General features: G+C 51.2%; 1 long non-coding RNA gene across 4 annotated transcripts; it reads right to left on the reverse strand.

Moving 5' to 3' along the window:
- Positions 1–1194: 1194 nt before the first annotated feature.
- Positions 1195–5477, reverse strand: LOC109783515 (uncharacterized). 4 transcript variants are annotated; one of them, XR_005760639.3, is made up of 4 exons: positions 3857–5477; positions 2160–3037; positions 1928–2081; positions 1195–1544 (listed from the first exon to the last, which is right to left on the reverse strand). It is a non-coding gene; the product is annotated as an uncharacterized lncRNA (long non-coding RNA). The 4 variants fall into 4 exon arrangements; XR_012188108.1 differs by having other exon boundaries at positions 1952–2081; positions 3857–5476; XR_006665602.2 differs by having other exon boundaries at positions 2160–5464.
- Between the last annotated feature and the right edge of the window lie 20781 nt (positions 5478–26258).

The raw sequence follows: 26258 nt of genomic DNA on the forward strand, positions 1-26258 counted from the left end.
GGCTAGTTGACAGGAAAATAATATGATGGAAGATAGACCCAGGGGCCATAGGTTTCACTAGTGGCTTCTCTCAAGATAGCATAAGTATTACGGTGGGTGAACAAATTACTGTCGAGCAATTGATAGAATAGTGCATACTTATGAGAATATCTAGGCATGATCATGTATATACGCATCACGTCCGCGACAAGTAGACCGAAACGTTTCTGCATTACTACTATTACTCCACACATCGACCGCTATCCAGCATGCATCTAGAGTATTAAGTTCATAAGAACAGAGTAACGCATTAGGCAAGATGACATATGTAGAGGGATAAACTCAAGCAATATGATATAAACCCCATCTTTTTATCCTCGATGGCAACAATACAATACGTGCCTTGTTGCCCCTGCTGTCACTGGGAAAGAACACCGCAAGATTGAACCCAAAGCTAAGCACTTCTCCCATTGCAAGAAAGATCAATCTAGTAGGCCAAACCAAACTGATAATTCGAAGAGACTTGCAAAGATAACAAATCATACAAAAAAGAATTCAGAGGAGATTCAAATATTGTTCATAGATAATCTTGATCATAAACCCACAATTCATCGGATCTCGACAAACACACCGCAAAAAGAGTTACATCGAATAGATCTCCAAGAAGATCGAGGAGAACTTTGTATTGAGATCCAAGGAGAGAGAATAAGCCATCTAGCTAATAACAATGGATCCGAAGGTCTGTGGTAAACTACTCACACATCATCGGAGAGGCTATGGTGTTGATGTAGAAGCCCTCCGTGATCGATTCCGCCTTCGGCAGAGCGCCGGAAAAGGCCCCAAGATGGGATCTCACGGGTACAGAAGGTTGCGGCGGTGGAAATAGGTTTTCGTGGTGCTCCTGAATGTTTTTGGGGTATATGGATATATATATATGAGGAAGAAGTAGGTCGGTGGAGCTTCGAGGGGCCCACGAGGGTGGGGGCGCGCCCAGGGGGCAGGCGCGCCTCCCTGCCTCGTGGCCTCCTTGCTTCTTTCTTGACGTCCACGATCACGTTCGTTCCAAAAATAACTCTCACGAAGGTTTCATTCCGTTTGATATTCCTTTTCTGCGAAACACTGAAATAGGCACACAAAAAACAGTAATTTGCACTGGGCCTTCGGTTAGTAGGTTAGTCCCAAAAATAATATAAAAGTTTATAATAAAGCCCATTAAGCATCCAAAACAGATAATATAATAGCATGGAACAATAAAAAATTATAGATACATTGGAGACGTGTCATTGCTGCGCTCAGCCCATATGTATCCTGCTCTGGGTGTGTGCGTGTGTTGCGGTGGCGTGTGTTTATACTGGATGCTTGTTGATCGGTGCTTTATATATAAAGCGGGGCGAAAGCCTTTTTCGGTACAAGTATACTTTTGGCAATAAGATCCTGTGCTACTCCCTCAGGCACTACAATTAGTGACCATGTGGTTGTCCTCCTTCAACTTCTTTCTGTATACTCAAAAAGTCCACCCTCTCCTTAAAATGTAGATTTAGGAATTAAGCTGCAGTCCTAGTGTCCTGCAGAAGACAGGAAAAAATCTAGGTTATCTAGCTAATAATAACACAAATTATGAGAAGAATGGCACATCTGAACATTGGTGATGCATCTCGTCAAACAGAACAAATGTTTAAAATAAGAAGAATATATAGCTTTACAAAACTACTGAATGCATGTTTGGAATAGATCAGGTATGATATATAGATCAGGCACAGGAAATCAACAGGCCTAAGGACTATATATATGCTGGTGTGTGAATAGTCTGACTAAACTAGTACAGCCAACTTGTACTGAAAAGATTGTCAATCTAGCTAAGCACATCAGGAATCCAACCTCCCAAAATATTAATTCATTGATTCTCTTATCATGTGATTCCATAAGTAATGCACCTAACATAACATACCTCTTGGCAGCATTCCTAGCATACCTTCCATTATCGGTTGGTAGTGTAGCTCGATCAAGAGTGTTAGTCCCAAGTATCTGCATTTTCATAGGACACCGTTCCTCGTCACAGCAACAACATCACCACGCCTTGCAAATATAACTTCAGTTGTTGCCTGCAATACAGAAATACTGCCATGTATAACATAGAACACACACATGGAACAAAGAAAAACATGAGATTGCATCTATACCTTCGACCTCCCACTTCGTCCATAGCGAATTGAGCATCCCTCTAGATCACTCAGTTCAGGGAAAAGCTCCTGAACTGTTCACACACAAAAATAACTCAACAAGAGTATCCTGTTGACAGGAAACTGCAAGAGCATCTTATAGAGAAGCATACCATTGTTCAGATAAACTATACAAAAGGATCACCCATAACAAGAAAAAGGACAAAATGTATAGAGCAGCTTTGTCAACTTATGAAGCAAGAAATACAATATGCAAAAAAATAAGTCTTACATTATCAATTAAACGTATCAAATTAAGGCTATGACCGTGCACATGAAAACATAAATAGGGAGATGTAAATCGCTGCTCTAAAATTACGCTGATTCTTAAACCAAACATCTTCGAAGATGTCACAACCTTTGACAAAGATCGTAGAACCAACAAAAAGATAGCTCAGTGTAATACAACAATGCGAGGCTACCAACACGACCAAATCAGAAATATTACTTTGCTGAGCTTGTGCAAAATCTAGAAAGCATCTAAATACAACATCCTCACACACCAACCTCCCTGTTGGTAAGAAGAAACAATTCTTGGAAAAGCACTGATGTTACCAACAGAAATGAAAACAGAGCAAACATAAGTTTCTTGTAGGAAATAGCATAGACATTTGCTTGGCAAACAAAGAATTATGTAGCCACTTGTAATTAATCCATCTTATGGTGCAACTCTATGGATTATTTAATTGGAGAAAGCAGCCACCACATCCACGACCTATTCCACCTATCCAGGTTGAGCCCAACATCAGAATCTAGAGCAGCTCCAATCAGTACCCGAACTGATTGTAAGCTAAAATGCCACGCCACTGCCAACTATGATTGGATCAAGCTGATCACATCTAGCCAGGACAACGATGAGTACCGATTGGAGCGGCAACACGGGTTCCGGTGAAGTCGATGTTGCACAGGTGATGGTGTTCCGGTGAAGTCGGTAGAATGACGAGATGAAAAAATTACAGAAAATTAGCATTATGATTAACCAAACAAACAGAACATCTTTGTGATGACATTATTATAAGAACTTAGCAGTATGATTATATCTACATCAGGCCGTTAGTAAAAGCTTGACTGAAACCTTACATAGATGATATGAGGTCAACTAATGTAAAAATGGATCAACTTGGGTATTCAACAGAGCTGCTGCTCTTTTTCCAAAAGCAGGACAGCTGAAGAGATGGTTTAAACCGCCCGAGTACAGAATTACAGCTTAGTCATTGCAAAAGATATTGCAGCACACAGACAAACAACAAGATAAATTTGATCTATCCTTCAGCTTGCTACAGTCAGCAAAGCTTGGTATAAGACTTTAAGTAAAAGGGCGTATCTAGTTAGTAATAATTTCAGCTACACTGAAGTGCTATGTGTGAAACATTTCCTTTGTCGGTCATTTACTTTACTCTCATATGCAATAGTTAATATAAGTCCTGGTGGAGGTTCATCATTAATTGTTCTCTTAACGCATCAAAGCTTTCTTCCAACAATATAAGATACACAACACTTTTCTTTGCCAAACATATGGTAAAAGAAGAACCTAAGGTAACAACGATGGAATGGAAGTTATGATCAAAACTCATGCTCTTTCGAAATTTTGAACATATTAGACATGTCCCATTTATCTTGGCATGTGATCTGGAGATTTAGATTGTAAAATGGCATACCTCAGGTAGAGCATGGGTGGTTGGCGTTCTGGCGAAGTTTTTAGAATGGCGAGATAATTTCAAGCATGGTAATTTGCAATTCAGGTGTGGATCGGGCCCTTTTTCTCCTGATCCGAGTCGGCGACGGGTGACACCAAGGCGGGCTTCTGCTCCAAGGTCTGGGAGGAGGACAGAGGCAGAAGGGGCTGGGGGTGGAACGGCAGCAGAGATGCAACCTCACCGTCGCCGTCCTGGAGATGTAATCTGAAAACGAAACTGCTTGTGTGACCTTAATACAAATTAAATTGTTGAACCTAAGTATAGTGGAAAAGATATTAATAACCTACAGGGTAAGACTCCCAATCCTAATGTTTGCTAGCATTCACAATGTGACTCCCAGCATACACCAACAATATGAAAAAATTAGAGCTGGAAGGCATGAATGAATTCCTAATACAAGGAACATGATGATCAAAAACTAATTCAAGCTTAACAGAATTAAATCCTACAGCTCATCCATCTTATGAGGTAAGGATTCCTGCTTCCAAAATCTAATTTTCTCTGCAAATTCAGATGACCATTATAAGAATAATAATTAATACATGGCATGGCCATAAATTATACCCGGAACAAAATTTGTTGAAGCAAGAACTTGAGCATCAATTTCCAACTGCATGGGTTACCTCTGATCTCTGTGGGGGATGAGAAGGTCCTCAGTGAAGGACAAAGCGGCTACAGTGGATCCATGACCTGAGATGGCATCCTGTAGATGCCAAACCATAACATTGCAGCACCTCCGATAGCTCAACTCAGTCGGATGGAGGTAAACAGCAACTAAAACTAAAAAGGTGCAGCAGAGATAAAAGAAAAAAAGGCGCAGCAAAAACAACATGCATGCATATATATCTCACCATGAGCACCCAGATCTTATTGAAGCTGATGTGTCTAGGCATAAAAAAAAGGCAACACCTAACTGTAACTTCTTTATACGGTTAAAGAAAATCTCTAGATATACATTTGTCAAGCAATAGGAGCCGGCGTACCCATGTGTCTTGAAACTCCACATGATGTAAATTAATTAGCAAACCATTATTCTAGTAACCCGATTACCATGTTTTGAATCATATGGAAGGAGAGTTACCCTCATGATGTATTCATGTGGGAGTTTACCTCAAGGATTTGTGACAGAAGCTGGCTCGGACAAACACACGAACACCTTGTGTGCAAAAAATAACCGAGAGCATCCACAAACACATGTGCACCCAAAGTTGAGGTGGAGGGTGGTGCAGAGGGGGCGGAGGGGTCGCCGGCAAGTGCAACGACGACTGGCTGGCGGTGGCTCTGGTCGAGCGGCGAGCGCGAGCCCTCCCGGGAGGCGTACAACGAGGAGCTCAGGCGCGCGGAGGAAAGAAGGAGCAGAGGCAGAAAGGCGGTGTAGGGTGCTCCGATTGTTGGCGTCCAGCGCCACCCACGGCCGGACCCGGCGAGTTCCGCCATGCCAAGTCCCACCTCGCGCGCCGGCCATTGTTCGCTGCCTCCTGCCGCTGCTCTGTTCTCCAGTAACGAGCACAACGCCTTTAGTAGCGAGCTCCTGCGCCCTGGGCCGCCTTCATCCCAAGCCAAGCCCAGTTCCCCCATGGCATTTTAAGACATCGGGGCCAATTGCGCCCCTCAAACCTCCATGCATGGCCGCCACCTTCTTGAGACCGGCTGGTCCAAACGGCCGGCAGCCAGAAGGCGGCTGGCCCCAGAAGATGGCCACGAAGCGAGCTGCCTCTCGAGAGGTCGGCTCCTAGCAGGCGGCCCCAAGCACCCTCAAAGTCTGCATCCCCATAAAGATGATGAGACGGGGCGTGGCAACAGTGAAGCCTGCCAACCCCAAATCCAGGGCGAGTCGTGGTTACAGTGCGTCGTACAAGCCGGAGATCTCCTGCACGGTGCGGCATTGTGGCCCCTCCGCCCGCGACATCACCCAAGCCAGAAGGGCCATGCCCCCAGACGGGCTGTCGGTACGGCCCGCAGGCGGCGGGCCCTACCTGCCAGCGAGAAGCAAGAAGGCGGCAAGCCTGGCCAGCCGGCCGAGGGGGAGGCCGGCACCCAGAGGGTGGCCCTCCCCCTTCCTAGGAGTTTGTGCGTCATTAACCAGAAGAGAAGGGGATGGCTACAATAAACGCCCGCCAGGCGGTGGGACTGTAGCCACGCCCTCTCTGACAAAGCAAGCGTCATTAGAGGCACAACTACAGCAACAAGCAACTGGCAGGACCCGCAAACGGCGGGCGCGGCCGGTCGTCCAAGTACAGGACAGCCGGCGGGCCTACTAGTCGGCGGGCCCCAGCAGCCAGCGGAGAAGCCGGCCACAAGAGACACTGACGGCCTGGGCCTACACCCGGCCAGATTACCATTATACCCCTGGGGGTAGGCCTATATAAACCCCCAGGACACCCATGCAAAGGGTTCAGATCTTTAGACTACACCACCAAATACATAGAGAGAGGGGAGAGCTAGCCTAGCCCTTCTTCCTCCTCTGGCAAACAGCTCAAGGAGCACCTTGTAGCCATTTGTTGATATAGTAATCATACGGAGACCCCGCAGAGCAGGACTAGGGGTGTTATCTCCTAGGAGAGCCCCGAACCTGGGTAAAGTTCGCCGGCGTATGTGTCTATGCCTCATCCCGCTTCCTGGCACCGGCGACGTCTTACTATCCCCCACCATGATAAGCCACCCGTTGGCATATGTCGCACCAAAACCCCGACATTTGGCGCCCACCATGGTGCTAGGTGCACCGTCGTCTGGAGATCTGTTCTGGACGGGAACCCTCTTCCTCCCTGGCGAGCGCAATCAGCCAGGCACGCCGGATGGCGTTTGCGCCGACGCGCTGCATGGCGCGGAGGTCGCCTGCGCGGCAAGCTGCCTCGCCGACCTTGTTGGCGAGATCCGCCTCTCTGACGAGCCTGCATCCGACGCATGCACTGACGGCCCCGAGAGCCGCCTCGTCAGCCTCCTCGACCAGCTCCACGTCGCCAACAAGCCGGCCGTCGACTTGGAGTCGGTTGGCTCCACCGACCCGATGCTTGTCGACTCCGACATAGCATCCCTCGATGCGTTCCCCACCAACGTGGTGGTCGTTGATGATCCTCCCCCTCGCGTCAACAACGGCGGAAGCACCGTCACGGAGGTGCTCGTCATCAGCCACGATGGAGCTTCCGGTGACGGTGCCCGAGATTTGCTCGAGGCAGCGCTGCAAGACCTGCCGGCACCCATCGCAGAAGACGCCGACGCCGAGACGTTGGAAGCCCGCCACGTCCAGCTGGTCGAGAGTGCCAAGAAGCTAGCCATCATGAGACGCCTTTCGGAGGCTTACCAGCGCGAGATGGACCGCGTTGTTGGCGGCACGCCGGCTCCTGCCGAGCCTAGCCGCATCGGCACGGTCCCGCAACATGGCGCGGCCATTGCCAGCATGTTCGGGGCAACCCGCCGCATCTACGCCACGCCCATGGAGAACATACGAGCTGCCCAGGTGGCAGCAGACGAGCTGGACAACCTCGAGGGCGACGAGCGTCGCCACATGACGGAGCACGTCCAGCGGCTCATTAACGCGGCTGCCGAGCAGCAAGAAGCCAGTTGCCGCACCGAAGCGCCCAACCGGCAGAACGACGACCCGCCTCTAGGCCAAGAGCATGGCTCGACATCTCGGACGCCGACTGGTGGCGCCCGCGGACGATGAGACAAGGAGCCGGCTGCGAGCCACAGCCGGACGCACATCACCATGGGCGGTGGAACGACCAGGCGACTATCAGCCTCCCTCGTGCAGAGAAAGGCGCGTCTCCCCGCCGCCTATTGATCATCCGAGTCTCGGAGGCCGGCTTGGCCCCTGAGAAGGAATCGGAGAGAATGATGCCCGCCACCGGATCGACCGTCTCAATCGATCCCTGGTGCTAGAAGAAGAAGACGCGCTGGGCCCGCCTTGTTTTGGCCCCCGCATCCGTGATGAGCCTTTCCCTAAAGGGTTCACGCTCCCAAGAGATACATCCAAGTACACCGGCTCCGTGAAGCCGGAAGACTGGCTGGTCGACTACTCCACAGCCGTCAGCATAGCAAATGGCAACAAGCGTGTTGACGTGAAATACGTTCCGCTCATGCTCCAGGGCACCGCCCGGACATGGCTGAACAGCCTGAAGCCCCGCAGCATCAACAATTGGGTAGATTTCACTGAGGCCTTCATCCGCAACTTCAGCAGCGCGTACAAGCGACCTCCCAAGCCCCGCCAGCTCTCCTTGTGTGTCCAAGGTCCCACCGAATCGACTCGCGACTACCTCACGCGTTGGGCCGAGCTGCGCAACTCTTGCGAGGGCGTGCATGAGGTGCAGGCCATCGAGTACTTCACAGCCGGGTGCAGAGAAGGCACCCTGCCCAAGCACAAACTCCTCTGCGATGAGCCGATGACCCTCGGTGAGCTGCTGATCATAGCGGACTAGTATGCCACGACCGACTCCTCCATGAAGATGGAGATTCAAGTTGGTGCATCCGGCAAAGTGGCCCCTCAGGCCCCTCAGACTCCGGTTGGCGACACCAGTCAGCGTTAGCAGCAAAGCGACAATAAGCGCAAGGCGCCACAGCCAGCTTCCACCAGCCGGCAAGTGGCGACAGTCGAAGACCAGCAGCCGGAGGGCCAGCCGGCTCCCAAACGTCAGAGAGGCGGCAAACCAAATTGGTTGCCCGCCTTCTCCTATGAGCAAACCCTTGATGCCCCCTGCAAGTTTCACAGCGGCGTGAAGCCATCCAACCACATCACTCGGAAGTGTCATTGGCTCACCCGAATCTCCAAGGACGAAGGGTTGCTGCCTCCTCCGCACCTGGCCAGCCGCCGCCTCCTCCTCCACAGCAGGCGGCCCGGCCAGTTGCAGCCATCCAAGATGAGTACCCAGAAGAGCAAGGAGCCTACGTTGTCTTCACCAGTGTGGCTGACGACAGGCGCAGCCGTCGCCAACAGTCTCGAGAAGTGAATGCCGTAGCTACTAAAGCCCCAGAGCTCATGCACTGGTCAGAGAAGCCAATCAGTTGGAGTCGAGCTGATCACCCGGAAGTAATGCCTTCTCCGGGTTCTTACGCTCTGGTGTTGGAAGCCACCTTTGCTACGGAGAGGCGAGCTGCTCGCTTCTCCCGAATCCTGATAGATGGCGGCAGCAGCATCAACATCCTGTACCACGACACTATGGAGAAGTTGAAGATCAAACCCAAGCATCTCCTGCCCAGTCGGACTGTCTTCCATGGCATAGTTCCTGGCCTTTCTCACTCACCAATCGGCGAGATCAAGATAGATGTCCTCTTTGGAGACAAAGATCATTTCTGCCAAGAGCCCGTCTGGTTTGAAGTAGTTGACCTTGAGAGCCCTTACCATGCACTGCTTGGCCGACCTGCCTTGGCCAAATTCATGGCAGTACCACACTATGATTATCTCAAGATGAAGATGCCAAGCACCAAAGGAGTTATTACCATCTCCGGAGATTACCAGAAGTCGTCCGACTGCGCGGCCGCTAGCAGTCGGCTGGCCGAATCCCTTGTGATTGCTGCTGAGAAGCGGCTCCTTGACCGGGTTGTGGCCATGGCCGGCAAGCAGCCGGACATGTCCCCTGATCCCAAGGAGTCGGAAGCTGAAGGTTCCTTCAAGCCGGCCAAGGAGACGAAGAAGATACCGTTGGACCCAGAGCACCCAGAGAGGTACGATGTCATAGGTACAAACCTCGACAGCAAATAGGAAAGCGAGCTCGTCGATTTCCTCTGTGAGAATCGGGACATCTTCGCATGGTCTCCTAAGGACATGTCGGGTGTTCCGATGGATCTCGCTGAGCACAAGCTACACGTCCGACCCGACGCCAAGCCGGTCAAGCAGCCCCTCCGCCGCCTGTCGGAAGAAAAGAAAAGAATTGTTGGTGAAGAGATAGCCCGGCTCCTAGCAGCCGGCTTTATTATGGAAGTATTCTATCCAAATTGGCTGGCCAACCCGGTCCTTGTACTGAAGAAGAAGAACAAGTGGCGCATGTGTATTGATTATACCAGCCTCAACCAAGCTTGCCCCAAAGATCCGTTTGCCTTGCCAAGGATTGACCAAGTGATAGACTCCACAGCCGGATGTGAGTTGTTGAGTTTTTTGGATGCATATTCAGGATACCACCAGATCAAGTTGAACCCGGCTGATAGGCTGAAGACCGCTTTCATGACACCATTCAGAGCCTTCTGCTACCTGACGATGACGTTCGGCTTGAGGAATGCCGGTGCCATGTTTCAGCGTTGCATGCAAAAGTGCCTCCTCAAGCAGCTCGGGAAAAACGCCCACGTCTATGTGGACGATGTTGTGGTGAAGACGAAGAAGCGAGGGACCCTCCTAGAAGATCTCAAGGAGACTTTTGAAAATCTGCGCCAATTTTAGATCAAGCTCAACCCAGAGAAGTGCGTGTTCGGAGTACCAACCGGCCAGCTCCTCGGCTTCCTGGTCTCCTAACGCGGCATCGAGTGCAACCCTGTGAAGATCAAGGCCATCGAGAGAATGGAGAAGCCTACCCGACTGAGAGATCTCCAAAAGTTCACCGGCTGCCTGGCGTCCATCAGCCGTTTCATCAGTCAGCTAGGCGAGAAGGCACTTTCCCTGTACCAGCTCCTGAAGAAAACCACTCACTTCGAGTGGAATGACAAGGCGGATGAGGCTTTTCTCCAGCTCAAGAAGATGTTGACCACGCCGCCTGTTCTGGCCGCGCCGGCTGCTAAGGAGCCCATGCTCCTGTATATAGCCGCCACCAGCCGGGTGGTCAGCACAGTCATTGTGGTAGAGCGCAAGGAAGATGGCAAGGTTTTGCCGGTCCAGAGACCGATATATTATCTGAGTGAAGTACTGTCGGCTTCCAAGCAGAACTACCCTCACTACCAGAAGATGTGCTATGGCGTGCATTTCACCACCAAGAAATTGAAGCCATACTTTCAAGAGCACCCCATCACGGTTGTTTGCACAGCTCCGCTTTCTGAGATCATAGGCATCCGAGATGCTTCAGGCCGAGTGGCCAAATGGGCCATGGAGTTGGCCCCCCACACCATCTTCTACCAACCTTGCACCACCATCAAGTCCCCAGCACTGGCCGACTTCCTCGTCGACTGGGCCGAAACCCAGTACCTGCCGCCAGCGCCGGACTCCACCCATTGGTGGATGCACTTTGATGGTTCGAAGTGTGTACCGGTTTGGGAGCCGGCATCGTCCTCACCTCTCCCAAAGGCGACAAGCTCAAATACACACTGCAAATCCATTTTGCCACCTCCAACAATGTGGCCGAGTATGAGGCACTGGTACACAGACCCCGGCTTGCCAAAGAACTCGGCGTTCGCCGGATTCTGTGCTACGGTGACTCCAACTTGGTGGTCCAGCAGTCGTCTGGCGACTGGGACGCCAAGGATGCAAACATGGCAAGCTACCGCTTCCTCGTCCAGCAACTCAGCGGATATTTTGAAGGGTGCGAGTTCCTTCACGTGCCACGAAACGATAATGAGCCAGCCGACACCCTGGCACGGATCGGCTCCACCCGTCAAGCAATACCAGTCGGCGTCTTCCTCCAGTGCCTCCGCAAGCCGTCGATCAAGGCTTCTCCAGAATCAAACTCTATCTTCATGCCAGCTTCTCCTGAAACAGTCGGATCCGACTCAAAGGCTGCAGCAGTCGGCTCGGGGACTTCAACAGTCGGCTCGGGGACTTCAACAGTCGGCTCGGGGACTTTAACAACACAGCAAGCGACGGCCGACTCCAACCTGCCACCGCCCAGCCCAACCGCCCTCGTACAAGTGGCCATAGTGGCGATAGAAGAAATGCAAGCACCATCATGGGCAGAGCCTATCCTCAAGTTTCTAGTAAACAAAGAGCTGCCAACCGACGAGATGATCAAGCCAAGATCCTTCCAAGAGGCAGACCTTATGCTCCGGCTGATCCAGCGAACAGTCGGCCAGCACAAGCTCTCGGCCCCTTGGGAAGGCCCTTTCATCATCAGCAAAGCCTTGGGCAACAACGCCTACTATCTGATCGACGCCCAGAAGCCCAGGGCGCGCAAGAGGGACGACTCCGGCAAGGAAACGGCGTGCCCATGGAACGCAAATCTCCTTCGAAGATTTTACAGTTGATGCAGTATGTACCACGCTACCTTTTGTATTAAGTACGAAGACTTCGGGTCCCTCGAGGAGCACTTGGGGACTGCCCCTTTTTATCTGTATGATAAGTATTATGCCTATGAATGTGTTATTTCATTATTCTGCCTGAAACCGGGTTTGACCAGTCGGCCCGGGGGCTTGCCGCCTTGTACTGTGTCGGTATTTCTGCAGTCGGACAAGTAATGTGCCAGCACCTAAGCCCCCTCTTGCAACAAGCCGCAGCTCGCAGAGCGACTTTTCGCTTGGCAAGGGTTAGAGGCAAGAAACGGGTGCTCACATGAAAAATGGCTAAGGACCAAAACATTGACATAGGACAAGCCGGCCTCTCGCCTCGCCGACCGGCTGCTGAGCAGCCGGCCGGCCGGCTTCCTACTTAGCTTGCAATATTCCAACCGGCCAAAGTACTTGTCCTCCCAAAATGGTGAAGTACTTGACCAGGCCGCAGTCCGCAGAGCGGCTGCCCGGCTGGCAAGTAGGAAACCGTGGGAGGGCGGCAAAGGAAAAAGCCAGGGAATAAAAAGCAAGAAAAGTCGGATTTCGGCAAAAGCACAGCTTGTGCGTGAAATAATTTACATATCAAAAAGGCCCTCGGCCAACATTTAACATAGTTTGAATACACCCCGCGGGTGGAATTGTGCAAATTTAACAAAAAGTTTGTCGAGAAGACTACTAAGCAGGAAAAGCTACGATAAGTTGGCGGCCTAGACCAAAGGGGCAGCAGGCGAGTTCGGCAGGTTGGTGGAGTCGGGAGCGCTGGCTGGTGGAGTGGTCGGCTGGCGAGTCTCGGTTTGGTCGCCCTCAGCAATAGTCGAAGTGCTTTCACACGGCTCGGTGCTGGAGGCGCAGTCGAGTTGAGGCTGGCCGTTCGCTCCGACCTCCGGCGCGCCGTCATCATCATCCTCGCCTTCCTCGTCTTCCCCTTCGTCAATGGAGGCGATGTCCTCTGCTGAGTCTTCACCGTCGTCCGGGTTCAGTCCGAACCATTCAGGCGGCGCCTCGACGCCGTTTTCGTTCAGCTCAGGGACAAAGATACCGGTGTTGGTGTACACGGCGATCGCCGACGCGCGAATTTGGAGGTCACGCTCCACCGCACCAACTCAGCACTGGCTTCTTGCCGAAACATGGTCAACTGGGCCAGATCCAGCCCAGGATACCACGCCTTGGCAAACTCCAAGGCTCGCTTCGCTCCCGCTCGCGCCGTGGAGCCCTTCCATGCCTCAAGACGGCCGACAGCTACTTCCAGCCAGTCGGCAGTCTGACTGGGGGTGCGTGGGGCTTGTCTGTCTGGCCAGAGGGCGGAGATCGCCTGAGCCCCAGCACGCTGCAGCCGGCGGAGCATGTGATGGGTCGGCTGGAGGCGAGTTTGAATGCTAAGGAGCTGCTCGCCAAGGGTCCGAGGGGCGTTGGCCGCAATCTGCGCACCTCCCGCCCTGCGCTCCTCGCGGCGAGCCTCAATGTCCTGGTTGGCGATGGCAGAATGACCAGGGAAGAAGTCTGCACAAGCAAACAATAAGTCAGGAGTCAGAAGCCAGAAGCCGGCTCGCTCGACAAGCCGGTGGTTGGTAAAAGAGAAGGAAGCTCACCCTCGACTATGTCTTCGATCTGGCCGTAGCCGACAGTCAGTGTCGCCTCCGTTTCGGCCCAACCCGTGCGCTCGGTCTCGAACTCGGCCAGGAGCTTGGCCTCATTGTCCTCCGCCTTGTGAAGCTCCACCTGGTCCTTCAGTTCCTTGGCCAGGCGGTCGCGCTCCTGGGCCACCTTGTTGCACTCGTCCTCCTTGGCACGCAGTGCGATGTTGGCTTTGCCCAGTTGCTGCTGCAAGACGGCATTGTCTCTGCAAGGACAAGAAAGAGAAGATATCAGAAAATCAAGAAAGAAGAAAAGTAATTACCGGAAGATCCGACCCGACTGCTGACCCGACTGCTCAGCAGTCGGCTGGCATCTCGGGGACTACAGCCCGCGGGTGCACTGACACGCCCCTACAGAGAAAAGAAGATGGCATGCTTACTCCGGCTTTCTGTCAAGTCGGCGGTCCGACGGTCCAACTCCCGGATGTTGGCATTGAAGGTGGCCGCACGGATGTTGTGGTAATCCTGCAGCACAGCAACAGAAAGAGAAGTGAGCCAGAGCTCAGAACCAACTGAGAAGTTCCAAGCCGCCTGCTCAGCAGCCGGCCTAGAACTCGGGGACTACAACCAGTGGGTGCGCTGGCGCGCCCCCACCAAAGATTACAGAAATCAAAAGCAAAAAGCAAGTCACGTACCCGGACGGTGGCCCACGTCTTCACGAACGCCTTCATGCATTGCGAGAGGGCGGCGGCTTCGGCCTTGAAGCCGGCCTAAACATCCTGTGCCGCCTTGATCAAGGCGCTCGTCCCGCCCCCGTGCACCCATTCCGCCGGCACGGCGCTGGTAGCATCGGCTTCAGGGGCCGACGAGCTGGATATCCCGACCTCCGTCGGCCTCGGAGCCGATGCCGCTTTCTCCATCTGACGGCGCGCTAGAGTGCGGGCCGTAGGAGCCGAGCCCACCACCAGTTTGCCTCCGGCTGGCGTCACCAATGGGGCGGCCGGCTGGCGGCCCTGCGTGTCCGCAGTCGGCGGTTGCAGAGGCACTTCCGCCTCTGGCAAGAAGGTGTCGCCGCCTTCCCTCTCCATCATCGGCTGCTCATCGCCGGCTCCCCCAGCCAGCGCCAAGAACTCTGGCGCTGGTGGTGCAGAGCGAAGGGGGATGATGAGCTGCGGGACCTGCTGGCGTGCGGCATCCTCCTCCCCTCCCTTGGACGCGGCGTCGGCTTGGGCCTTGGCCGCCGCGTCCGTGTCCGCTTGCGCCGCCTTGGCAGCGGCTGCCTTGTCGGCCTCCGCCTTCTTGGCGGCGGCTTCCTTCTCCTCCCGCACCTCTCGTGCTTTCCTCTCCTATGCCTCCCGGAGATCGGCGGCCGGGTCTATACGACGATTGTTGGTGGAGCCCTCCGCCGCCCTGACGACGGAGGCCAAGTCGACCGCTCAAGAGAGAGCGGGGCCCTGCTCAAGAGAAGGATGAGAAGGAAATTCAGAAGAAATTGACAAGATAAAAGAATAAAAAGAAGACACAAGAAGGGCTAAGGACTTACGCCGACACCATCGGAGGCTTCTTGGGGGCCCTCTAGAACTTGGCCGCCTCCGCGGTGGCGTCGTGCCGCTTGGTCGCAGCGGCCGTGCTCTTGGCCGCGGCGGCTGAGTGCTTCGGCTTCTTAGGGTGGCTGCCAAAAAGCAGCGCGCCTCGGTGTTTCTTCCCACCGCCTGGTGCGGTCGGCGCGGTTGAGGAGCTTGTGCCCGCCCTGTCGGCAGGCGGTGGATGGCGCGGCGCCTCCTCCTCCTCTTCCTCCTCCTCGTCGTCGTCCGACCAGTCTTCCACGCCTCCTCCTCCAGAGTCGCCTGCTCCGCCACCACCGCCTGTGGCGTCGTCTTCCAGGGCGGCCGCCCCGAAGTCGGGGTCCGCCACGTCGCTCGCATCCCGGTCTGGCAGGAAGTCGGTGTTGGCCTCCAGCTGGAGGGGGAGGACCTGCATCATGGTCGAGCTGGTCAGCCGGCAGGAGAGAAGCCGGCAAGAGAGAAACCGACAGGACAGAAGCTGGCAAGAGAGAGGCTGGCAAAAGAGAACCCGGCAAGAGAGAAAAAAAGAGCTGAGAGCTTACCATAGGAGGCGGATCTACGTGGGAGTACGGCTGCTTGCCAAACTACCACCCCTCCGGCTCGAGCTTGAGGTTGACTATCTCGTTCACCAGATAGGCCACCTCAGCAGTCGACATCTCCTTGGTGTACATCCGACATGGGTCGCGATGCCCACTCATCTGGCTGATGATGTGAGGCCAACTTTGGAGTGGGAGGACTCGGCGCACCATGAAGGCGAGCAGCAAGTCGACCGCCTTGAGGCCCTCCGACTCCTTCATCACCTTGAGGCGGGCGATGGCGGCGGAAGCGTCAGGCGACAGCGGCTTCGGCTTGAAGGCCCAGTTGGTGCGGGGCTCGGCAGGCGGACCGGCTACGTACTCCGGCAGGTTGAGGAAGTCAATCACCGGGTTTACGTTCTTCGCATAGAAATACGACTTCTGCCATAGCTTCACCGACTGGATCAGCTTGATGGCCGGGAAGGCATTTCCGGCACCCGGACGACGCACGGCGATGAAGGCTCCGCAGTGGGCTGCCTCCTCCCTCGCAGAGGTGCCCAGGTTGGTGTAGACAAAAGCCCCCCAAAGCTCGATGGTGGGGAGGATGACGAGGTACCCCTTGCAGAGGGTGACGAAGGCCGACAACACCACCACCGTGTTCGGTGTGAGCTGGTGCGGCTGGAGGCAATAAAAGGTGAGGAACGAGCGGAGGAAGCCGCTCGCCCGCAGGCCGAAGCCGCAGAGGAAGTGCGAGCGGAAGATGACGCGCTCACCTTCCTCTGGCGCCGGCGAAATCTTGTCGGTGGGCAGCACACGCGTCTTGACATAGCCCTCGCCGGGCAGCCGCCGCATGTCGCGAAGGAAGTTGAGATGGTCCTCATCGATGACGGAGCCATTCCAATCGCCGGCGCGCTCCATGGAGGCTCGAGATCAAGGAAGAACCGAAAAGCAGCAACGGGTGCGTAAGCCCTCGACGGAGCAGAAAGAAGAGGCTCGAAAGCAACGGCGAGCCCGGCGGCGCTTCGACGGAGTTCGAGCGTTGCGGCGGCGAGGAAGAAGAAGAAGCAAGAGGGGGCAAGGAAGAGGAGAGCGCACATGCCTCGGCCGCTCCCCTCCTCCCCCAATTTATAGCCCCTGGATGCGAAGCCGAGGGGGCGGGGAGTGGGGGGGCGTGGGATTAACTGCGCCCACGTCCCATGACCCTGCATTTACCGCGCAGTTAAAGCGCGTAGTGATGGTGCATGGGATCCCACCGCCCCGCCTCGGCCGCAGCGGATCTACGCGCGTGCCGAGGCTTCGTAGTGGCAGGCCCGGCCTGCAGCACGTCCTGTCACGCTCGTGGGCTGGCAGGCCGGCCTGACCGGCTGGCGCCGCATGGCGAGCGAGCGGCGGGCGGCAGGCCTAGGGGCCTAGCTAGGGCGCCACCTGGTTCCCGCCTTGGCAGTTCAAAATTTACCAGGAGGCCATCTGCCGCGTCCGACTCCCAGCAGTCGGCATACGAGAAGACAGACAAGACACGCAAACAAGACTATACAGAGTTGGAAGTTGTTGGGGCACCCTGCCTCGTCAGCCGCAGCAACCCACCAGCTTCGGGGACTACTGTCGGAGTTATTGGCCATGGGTAGCCTCATCTGCCCCCCATGGCATTTCAATACATCGGGGCCAACTGCGCCCCTCAAACTTCAATGCATGGCCGCCGCCTTCTGGAGGCTGGCTGGTCCAAACGGCCGGCAGCCAGAAGGCGGCTGGCCCCAGAAGATGGCCACGAAGCGGGCTGCCTCCTAGCAGGCGGCCTCCCGAGAGGTCGGCTCCTAGCAGGCGGCCCCCAAGCGCCCTCAAAGTCTGCACCCCCATAAAGACGATGAGACGGGGCGTGGCAACAGTGAAGCCTGCCACCCCCAAATCCAGGGCAAGTCATGGTTACAGTGCGCCGTACAAGCCGGAGATCTCCTGCACGGCGCGACACTGTGGCCCCTCCGCCCATGACATCACCCAAGCCAGAAGAACCATGCCCCCACGACGGGCTGTCGGTACAGCCCGCAGGCAGCGGTCCCTACCTGCCAGCGAGAAGCAAGAAGGCGGCAAGCCTGGCCAGCCGGCCGAGGGGGAGGCCGGCACCCAGAGGGCGGCCCTCCCCCTTCCTAGGAGTTTGTGCACCATTAACCAGAAGAGACGGGGGATGGCTACAGTAAATGCCCGCCAGGCGGCGGGACTGTAGCCATGCCCTCCTCGACAAAGCAAGCGTCATGAGAGGCATGACTACAGTAACAAGCAGCCGGCAGGACCCGCAAGCGGCAGGCGCAGCCGGTCGTCCAAGTACAGGACAGCCGGCGGGGCCCACCAGTCGGCGGGCCCCAGCAGCCAGCGGAGAAGCCGGCGACAAGAGACACTAATGGCCTGGTCCTACACCCGGCCAGATTACAATTATACCCCTGGGGGTAGACCTATATAAACCCCCAGGGCACCCATGCAAAGGGTTCAGATCTTTAGACTACACCACCACATACATGGAGAGAGGGGAGAGCTAGCCTAGCCCTTCTTCCTCCTCTAGCAAACAGCTCAAGGAGCACCTTGTAGACACTTGTTGATATAGTGATCATGCGGAGCAGGACTAGGGGTCTTATCTCCTAGGAGAGCCCCGAACCTGAGTAAAGTTCACCGATGTACGTGTCTACGCCTCATCCCGCTTCTTGGCACCGACGACGTCTTACTATCCCCCACCATGATAAGCCACCCGTTGGCATATGTCGCACCAAAACCCCAACACCCGGGCCTGAGCCGCGCCGCCGCCCATCGCCGCCTCCTCGCGTTGGTGAGCCCCGAGCTCCTCCGCCTCCAGAAACCCCCGCGCCGCCGCCTCCCGAGCCGCGTTGCCCCACGCTTCCGACCTCACCGCCCGCCATGGCCGCCGTGCCAGCACTGCCGCCGACCGCAACCACCAGCGCCACCCCGATGCCGCGCCATGGAGCTCTGCCTCCGCCCGATCTACTCCCTCACCGGCGAGAGGGAGAGAGGAGAGCCCGTGCGCCTCCTGGCAGCTCAGGAGGCGAGGGAGAGTGGAGAGCCCGTGCTTGTGTCTGTTCATGTTTTTTTACAAACCCTGGACGAAACGTTTTTTCAGTTTTAGATTAGAAAAGGATTGTGGGTTGTAAAAGCAAAAGCGCTACGACGGTGAGCGGTCGGGCAGAAGCAATAATTGCTTTATTATTAGGGAAAGATGAGTTATGTGATTTGGTGACCGAATGTTGTTCGGAGTCCCGGATGAGATCGCGGACATGATGAGGAGTCTTGAAATGGTCGAGAGGTAAAGATTCATATATTGTACGATGATATTCGGACACCGGAAGTGTTCCGGGGGTACCGGGAGCATATCGGGTCACCGGAAGGGGTTCTGGGCATCCCCCCGGTAACTATATGGGCCTTAATGGGCCAAGAGGGGGACAGACCATCCCCTAAGGGGCTGGTGCGCCCCTCCCATATGGGCTGGCCAAATTGGAGTAGAAAAGGGGAAGGAGGAAAGGAAAAAGGGAATAGGATTCCCCCTTCCCCCTCTTCCCTTCCTACTCCGAATAGGAATAGGAAAGGGGGGAGGCCGAATTGGGAGGACCCCAAGTAGGATTCCTCCTACTTGGGGCGCCCCCTTGGCTGCCTCTCCTCCCCTCCAACCTATATATATGAAGGGGGGCACCGCTAGAACACACACCAACAATTGTTATCCGTGTGCGGCGCCCCCCTCCACAGTTTATGCCTCCGGTCATATCTTTGTAGTGCTTAGGCGAAGCCTTGCGCAGATCACTTCACCATCACCGTCACCGTCACCACGCCGTCGTGCTGACGAAACTCTCCCTCAACACTTTGCTGGATCAAGAGTTCGAGGGACGTCATCGAGCTGAATGTGTGTAGAACTCGAAGGTGTCGTACGTTCGGTGCTTGATCGGTCGGAATGAGAAGAAGTTCGACTACATCAACCGCGTTGTCAAACGCTTCTACTTTTGGTCTACGAGGGTACGTGGACACACTCTCCCCTTATCGTTGCTATGCATCGCCTAGATAGATCTTGTGTGAGCGTAGGAAATTTTTTAAATTGCATGCTTCATTCCCCAACAGTTACACCGCTGCATACAGTGGGAGAGAGTTAGTGTTGACGGTAGCTGATGTCTACTTCACAACCTTCTTCTTGTAGACGTTGTTGGGCCTCCAAGTGCAGAGGTTTGTAGGACAGTAGCAAATTTCCCTCTAGTGGATGACCTAAAGTTTATCAATCCGTGGGAGGCGTAGGATGAATATGGTCTCTCTCAAACAACCCTGCAACCAAATAACAAAGAGTCTCTTGTGTCCCCAACACACCCAATACAATGGTAAATTGTATAGGTGCACTAGTTCGGTAAAGAGATGGTGATACAAGTGCAATATGGATAGTAGATATAGGTTTTTGTAATCTGAAAATATAAAAACAGCAAGGTAACTAATGATAAAAGTGAGCACAAACGGTATTGCAATGCGTTGAAACATGGCCTAGGGTTCATACTTTCACTAGTGCAAGTTATCTCAACAATAATAACATAATTGGATCATATAACTATCCCTCAACATGCAACAAAGAGTCACTCCAAAGTCACTAATAGCGGAGAACAAACGAAGAGATTATGGTAGGGTACGAAACCACCTCAAAGTTATCCTTTCTGACCGATCTATTCAAGAGTCCGTAGTAAAATAACATGAAGCTATTCTTTCCGTTCGATCTATCCTAGAGTTCGTACTTGAATAACACCTTAAGACACAAATCAACCAAACCCTAATGTCACCTAGATACTGCAATGTCACCTCAAGTATCCGTGGGTATGATTATACTATATGCATCACACAATCTCAGACTCATCTATTCAACCAACACAAAGAACTTCAAAGAGTGCCCCAAAGTTTCTACCGGAGAGTCAAGACAAAAATGTGTGCCAACCCCTATGCATAGATTCCCAAGGTCATGGAACCCGCAAGTTGATCACCAAAACATACATCAAGTGAATCAATAGAATACCCCATTGTCACCACGGGTATCCCACGCAAGACATACATCAAGTGTTCTCAAATCCTTAAAGACTCAATCCGATAAGATAACTTCAAAGGGAAAACTCAATCCATTAGAAGAGAGTAGAATGGGGAGAAGCATCATAAGATCCAACTATAATAGCAAAGCTCGCGATACATCAAGATCATACCACCTCAAGAACACGAGAGAGAGAGAGATCAAACACATAGCTACTGGTACATAGCCTCAGCCTCGAGGGTGAACTACTCCCTCCTCGTCATGGAGAGCACCGGGATGATGAAGATGGCCACCGGTGAGGGATCCCCCCTCCGGCAGGGTGCGGGAACAGGGTCCCGATTGGTTTTTGGTGGCTACAGAGGCTTGCGGCGGCGAAACTCCCGATCTAGGTTATGTTCTGGACGTTTCTGTATTTATAGGAATTTTTGGCATCGGTCTCACGTCAGGGGGGTCTCTGAGTCGTCCACAAGATAGGGGCCCATGCCCAGGGGGTAGGGCGCGCCCCCCACCCTTGTGGACAGACTGGGACTCTTCTGGCCCAACTCTTTTACTCGGGGGGCTTCTTTTGGTCCATAAAAAATCATCAAAAATTGGCACGTCAATTGGACTCCGTTTGGTATTCCTTTTCTGCGATACTCAAAAAAAAGGAAAAAACAAAAACTGGCACTGGGCTCTAGGTTAATAGGTTAGTCCCAAAAATCATATAAAATAGCATATAAATGCATATAAATGCATATAAAACATCCTAGATGGATAATATAATAGCATGGAACAATAAAAAATTATAGATACGTTGGAGACGTATCAGTTGCAAGATTGTTGATGTAGATCGCCGTCACGATCCTTGCCTCGGCGGCACTCCGGCGCCACCGAGAGAGAGGGGGAGAGAGCCCCCCTTATTCTTCTTCTTCTTCCTTGGCCCCCCGCTAGATGGGAGGAGAGTTCCCCCTCTGGTCGATGGCCTCCATGGCGGCGGAGGGGCGGGAGCCCCTCCGAGATTGGATCTCCTTCTCTGTTCTCTTCTGTTTCGCGTTCCTAAGATCTGGCCCTTCACGATTTCTTAAATTCTCGGAGATCCGTAACTCCGATTGCGCTGAAATGTTTACACGATTTTTTTCTCCATAAATTACCTTTCTTGCGTTAGAAGAAGGACCCCAACCGCCTTATGGGGAGGGCACAAGACACCTGGGCGCGCCGGGCACCCCCTGGCACGCCCTGGTGTATCTTGGGGCCTGTGGGCCCCCGTTTCGTTGATTCCACCTCCCAAAATTCACAAATATTCCAAAATAATTCTGCATAAATTTTTGTTGCATTTGGACTTCGCTTGATATGGATTTTTTGTGAAACAAAAACATGCAACAAACAGGAACTGGCACTGGGCAATGGATCAATAGGTAGTCCAAATAAATCATATAAAATGTTGCCAAAAGTATGCTAAAGTTGTATAATATTGGCATGAAACAATAAAAATTTATAGATACGACGGAGATGTATCAGCATCCCCAAGCTTAATTCCTGCTTGCCCTCGAGTAGGTAAATGATAAAAAAGATAATTTTTGATATGGAATGCACCTAGCATAAACTTGATCATCTGTCTAATCATGGCATGAATATTAAGAGATAAGTGATTCAAAGTAATAGTCTATAATTTGACATAAAAACATCAATACTCGGGCATCCCAACAAACAATCATGCCTTTCAAAATATCAACGCTAAAGGAAGCTATCCCTACAAAATCATATAGTCTTGTCATGCTCTGTCTTCTTAACACAAAGTATTTATCATGCACAACCCCGATGACGAGCCGAGCAATTGGTTCATACTTTTTAACGCGCTTCAGCTTTTTCAACCCTCATGCAATACATGAGCGCGAGCCATGGATATAGCACTATGGGTGGAATAGAGTATGATGATGGGGGTAAATATAGAGAAGACAAAAAAGTAAGAAAGTCTCACACCGATGCGGCTAACCAACGGGCTATGGAGATGCCCATCAATTGATATCAATGCGAGGAGTAGGGATTGCCATGCAATGAATGCACTAAGAGCTAGAAGTGTATGAAAGCTCAAGATGAAACTAAGTGGGTGTGCATCTAATCCTATAATTAAAAATTCCCACTAGTTTATGAAAGTGACAACATAGGAGACTCTCCATATGAAAAACATGGTGCTACTTTGAAGCACAAGTGTGGAACTAGCAGGCCCCTTCTCTCTTTTTCTTTTCTTTCTTTTCTTTTTCTTTTATTTCTTTTCTTTTTGTTTTTTTCTCTCATTTTCCGGAGTCTCATCCCGACTTGTGGGGGCATCATAGTCTCCATCATCCTTTCCTCATTGGGGCAATGCTCTAATAATGAAAATGATGATCATCACAGTTCTATTTACTTACAACTCAATATTACAACTCGATACCTATAACAAAACATGACTCTATATGAATGCCTCTGGCAGTGTACCAAGATGTGCAATGATCTAGCGTAACATGTATGAAAAATGATGAACGGTGGCTGAGCCACAAATACTATGTCAACTATATGATCATGCAAAGCAATATGACAATGAATGCTCAAGTCGTCAAAACGGAAGCGGTGGAAGTTGCATGGCAATATATCTCAGAATGGCTATGGAAAGTCCATAATAGGTAGGTATGGTGGCTGTTTTGAGGAAGATGTAATAAGGCTTATGTGTGATAGAGCGTATCATATCATGGGGTTTCGATGCACCGGTGAAGTTTGCACCCACTCTCGAGGTGAGAAAGGGCAATGCACAGTACCGTAGAGGCTAGCAAATTTCGGAAAGGTAAGAGTGTGCATAATCCATGGATTCACATTAGTCATAAAGAACTCATATACTTATTGCAAAAGTTTATTATCCCTCGAAGCAAAGTACTACTATGCATGCCCCTAGGGGGATAGATTGGTAGGAAAAGACCATCGCTCGTCCCCGACTGCCACTCATAAGGAAGACAATCAATAATAAATCATGCTCCAACTTCATAGCATAACGAGAGACTATACATGCATGCTTCGGGAATCACAAACCTTAACACCAATATTCTTATTAACCACAACCATTCACTAGTACCTCCCACATATTCCATCTCTATCTTGCAAAACTATTGCAAGGAATCGAACATATCATATTCAGTGATCCATAAGTTTGACTAACCATGCAAATGACCAATTCATGTTGACTCTCTAAACAGATATAAGTGAAGCATGAGAGTTTAATTCTTTCTATAAAAGACCATGCTCTAATAAGTATAAGTGAAGCAAAAGAGCATTCTACAAATAACGATTTTCCATGTGAAGAGAAACAGGCAATCCAAACTTCAAATGATATAAGTGAAGCACATGAAGCATTCTATACAGGCATACTGAAAAAATATAATTGAAGTGCAGTTAGCTTTCTATAAATCAACCATGGACTATCTCATACCAGCATGGTGCATAGAAGAAAAATGAAAACTAAACACAAAAGATGCTCCAAGATTTGCACATATCACATGGACGAAACGAAGACGAAAACATACCGATACTTGTTGAAGAAAGATGGGATGCCTTCCAGGGCATCCCCAAGCTTAGATGCTTGAGTCTCCTTGGATATTTACTTGGGGTGCCTTGGTAATCCCCAAGCTTGAGCTCTTGTCTCTCCTCCTTCTCCTCATATCGAGACCTCCTCGATCTTTGATCACTTCATCCACACAAAACTCAACAGAAAGCTCGGTAAGATCCGTTAGTATAGTAAAGCGAATCACTACTCTAAGTATTGTTGCAATCCAATTCATATTTTGCTTTTGCGTTGTAGCTAATGTATTATAACTTTTCCATGGCTTATACCATCGATAAAAATCGATAGTTTCATCAAAACAAGTAAAACAATGCATCAAAAACAGAATATGTCTTAAACAGGACAGTCTGGAGTAATCTGAACATCTACCATAATTTTGGTATTCTAAAAATTCTGAAAAATTTGGACAAAATAAACAATTTGTATAGAAATATTGTGCAAATAGTTTCAGAAGCTTTCGACATTCCAGTAAAAAATGTAAAATCACGCACTACAGCCAAAGTTTCTGTTTTTGCACCACTCATACCAACAAGCAATCTAATCATCCTAAAGGCAAATCTTGGCACATTATTTTTATAATACAATGGATTTTACAAGGAGATAATTATTTTTGTTGAAACATTTCTGTAATTAAGATTCACAAAGTTTCCATGGGCATGAACAAAGTTCAAGGCTAGCTCCCACTTTCACAAGGCTCGTCCCTCTCACTTTCACTTTTCTTTCGTGAAGTTTTAAGTTCCCCTCTATATTTTTCTATTTTCAAACTTTATAAAAGCACTCAACAGAATAAAATGACTCTCTAAAACTTTCGGGTTGTCTCCCTGGCAGCGCTTTCTTTAAAGCCATTAAGCTAGGCATAAAGTGCTCAAGTAATGGATCCACCCGGATGCCAATGTATATCCAAGCCATTTTTAATTAGCAATGATTTGGCATTTAGTAGTGAGCACAAAGCAACATATATCATGCAATGACGAAGTATAACTCTTTTCCAATGCATCGACATGTCATATATGAAGCAAATATGCCCTAGAGGCAATAATAAATTTGTTATTTATATTTCGTTATATCATGATAAATGCTTATTATTCATGCTAGAATTGTATTAACTGGAAACTTAGTACATGTGTGAATACGTAGACAAAACAGAGTGTCCCTAGTATGCTTCTACTTGACTAGCTCGTTAATCAAAGATGGTTAAGTTTCCTAACCATAGACATGTGTTGTCATTTGATGAACGGGATCACATCATTAGAGAATGATGTGATGGACAAGACCCATCCGTTAGCTTAGCATTATGATCGTTTAGTTTTATTGCTATTGCTTTCTTCATGACTTATACATATTCCTCTGACTACGAGATTATGCAACTCCCGAATACCGGAGGAACACCTTGTGTGCTATCAAACATCACAACGTAACTGGGTGATTATAAAGATGCTCTACAGGTGTCTCCGAAGGTGTTTGTTGGGTTGGCATAGATCAAGATTAGGATTTGTCACTCCGTGTATCAGAGAGGTATCTTTGGGCCCTCTCGGTAATGCACATCACTATAAGCCTTACAAGCAATGTGACTAATGAGTTAGTTGCGGGATGATGCTTACGGAACGAGTAAAGAGACTTGCCGGTAACGAGATTGAACTAGGTATGATGATACCGACGATCGAATCTCGGGCAAGTAACATATCGATGACAAAGGGAACAACGTATGTTGTTATGCGGTTTGACCGATAAAGATCTTCGTAGAATATGTGGGAACCAATATGAGCATCCAGGTTCCGTTGTTGGTTATTGACCGGAGATGTGTCTCGGTCATGTCTACATAGTTCTCGAACCCATAGGGTCCGCACGCTTAACGTTCAATTACGATTTGTATTATGAGTTATGTGATTTGATGTACCGAAGTTTGTTCGGAGTCTCGGATGAGATCACAGACATGACGAGGAGTCTTGAAATGGCCGAGACATAAAGATTGATATATTGGA

Source organism: Aegilops tauschii, chromosome 6, assembly GCF_002575655.3.
Source record: "Aegilops tauschii subsp. strangulata cultivar AL8/78 chromosome 6, Aet v6.0, whole genome shotgun sequence".
NCBI classification, from domain to species: domain Eukaryota; kingdom Viridiplantae; phylum Streptophyta; class Magnoliopsida; order Poales; family Poaceae; genus Aegilops; species Aegilops tauschii.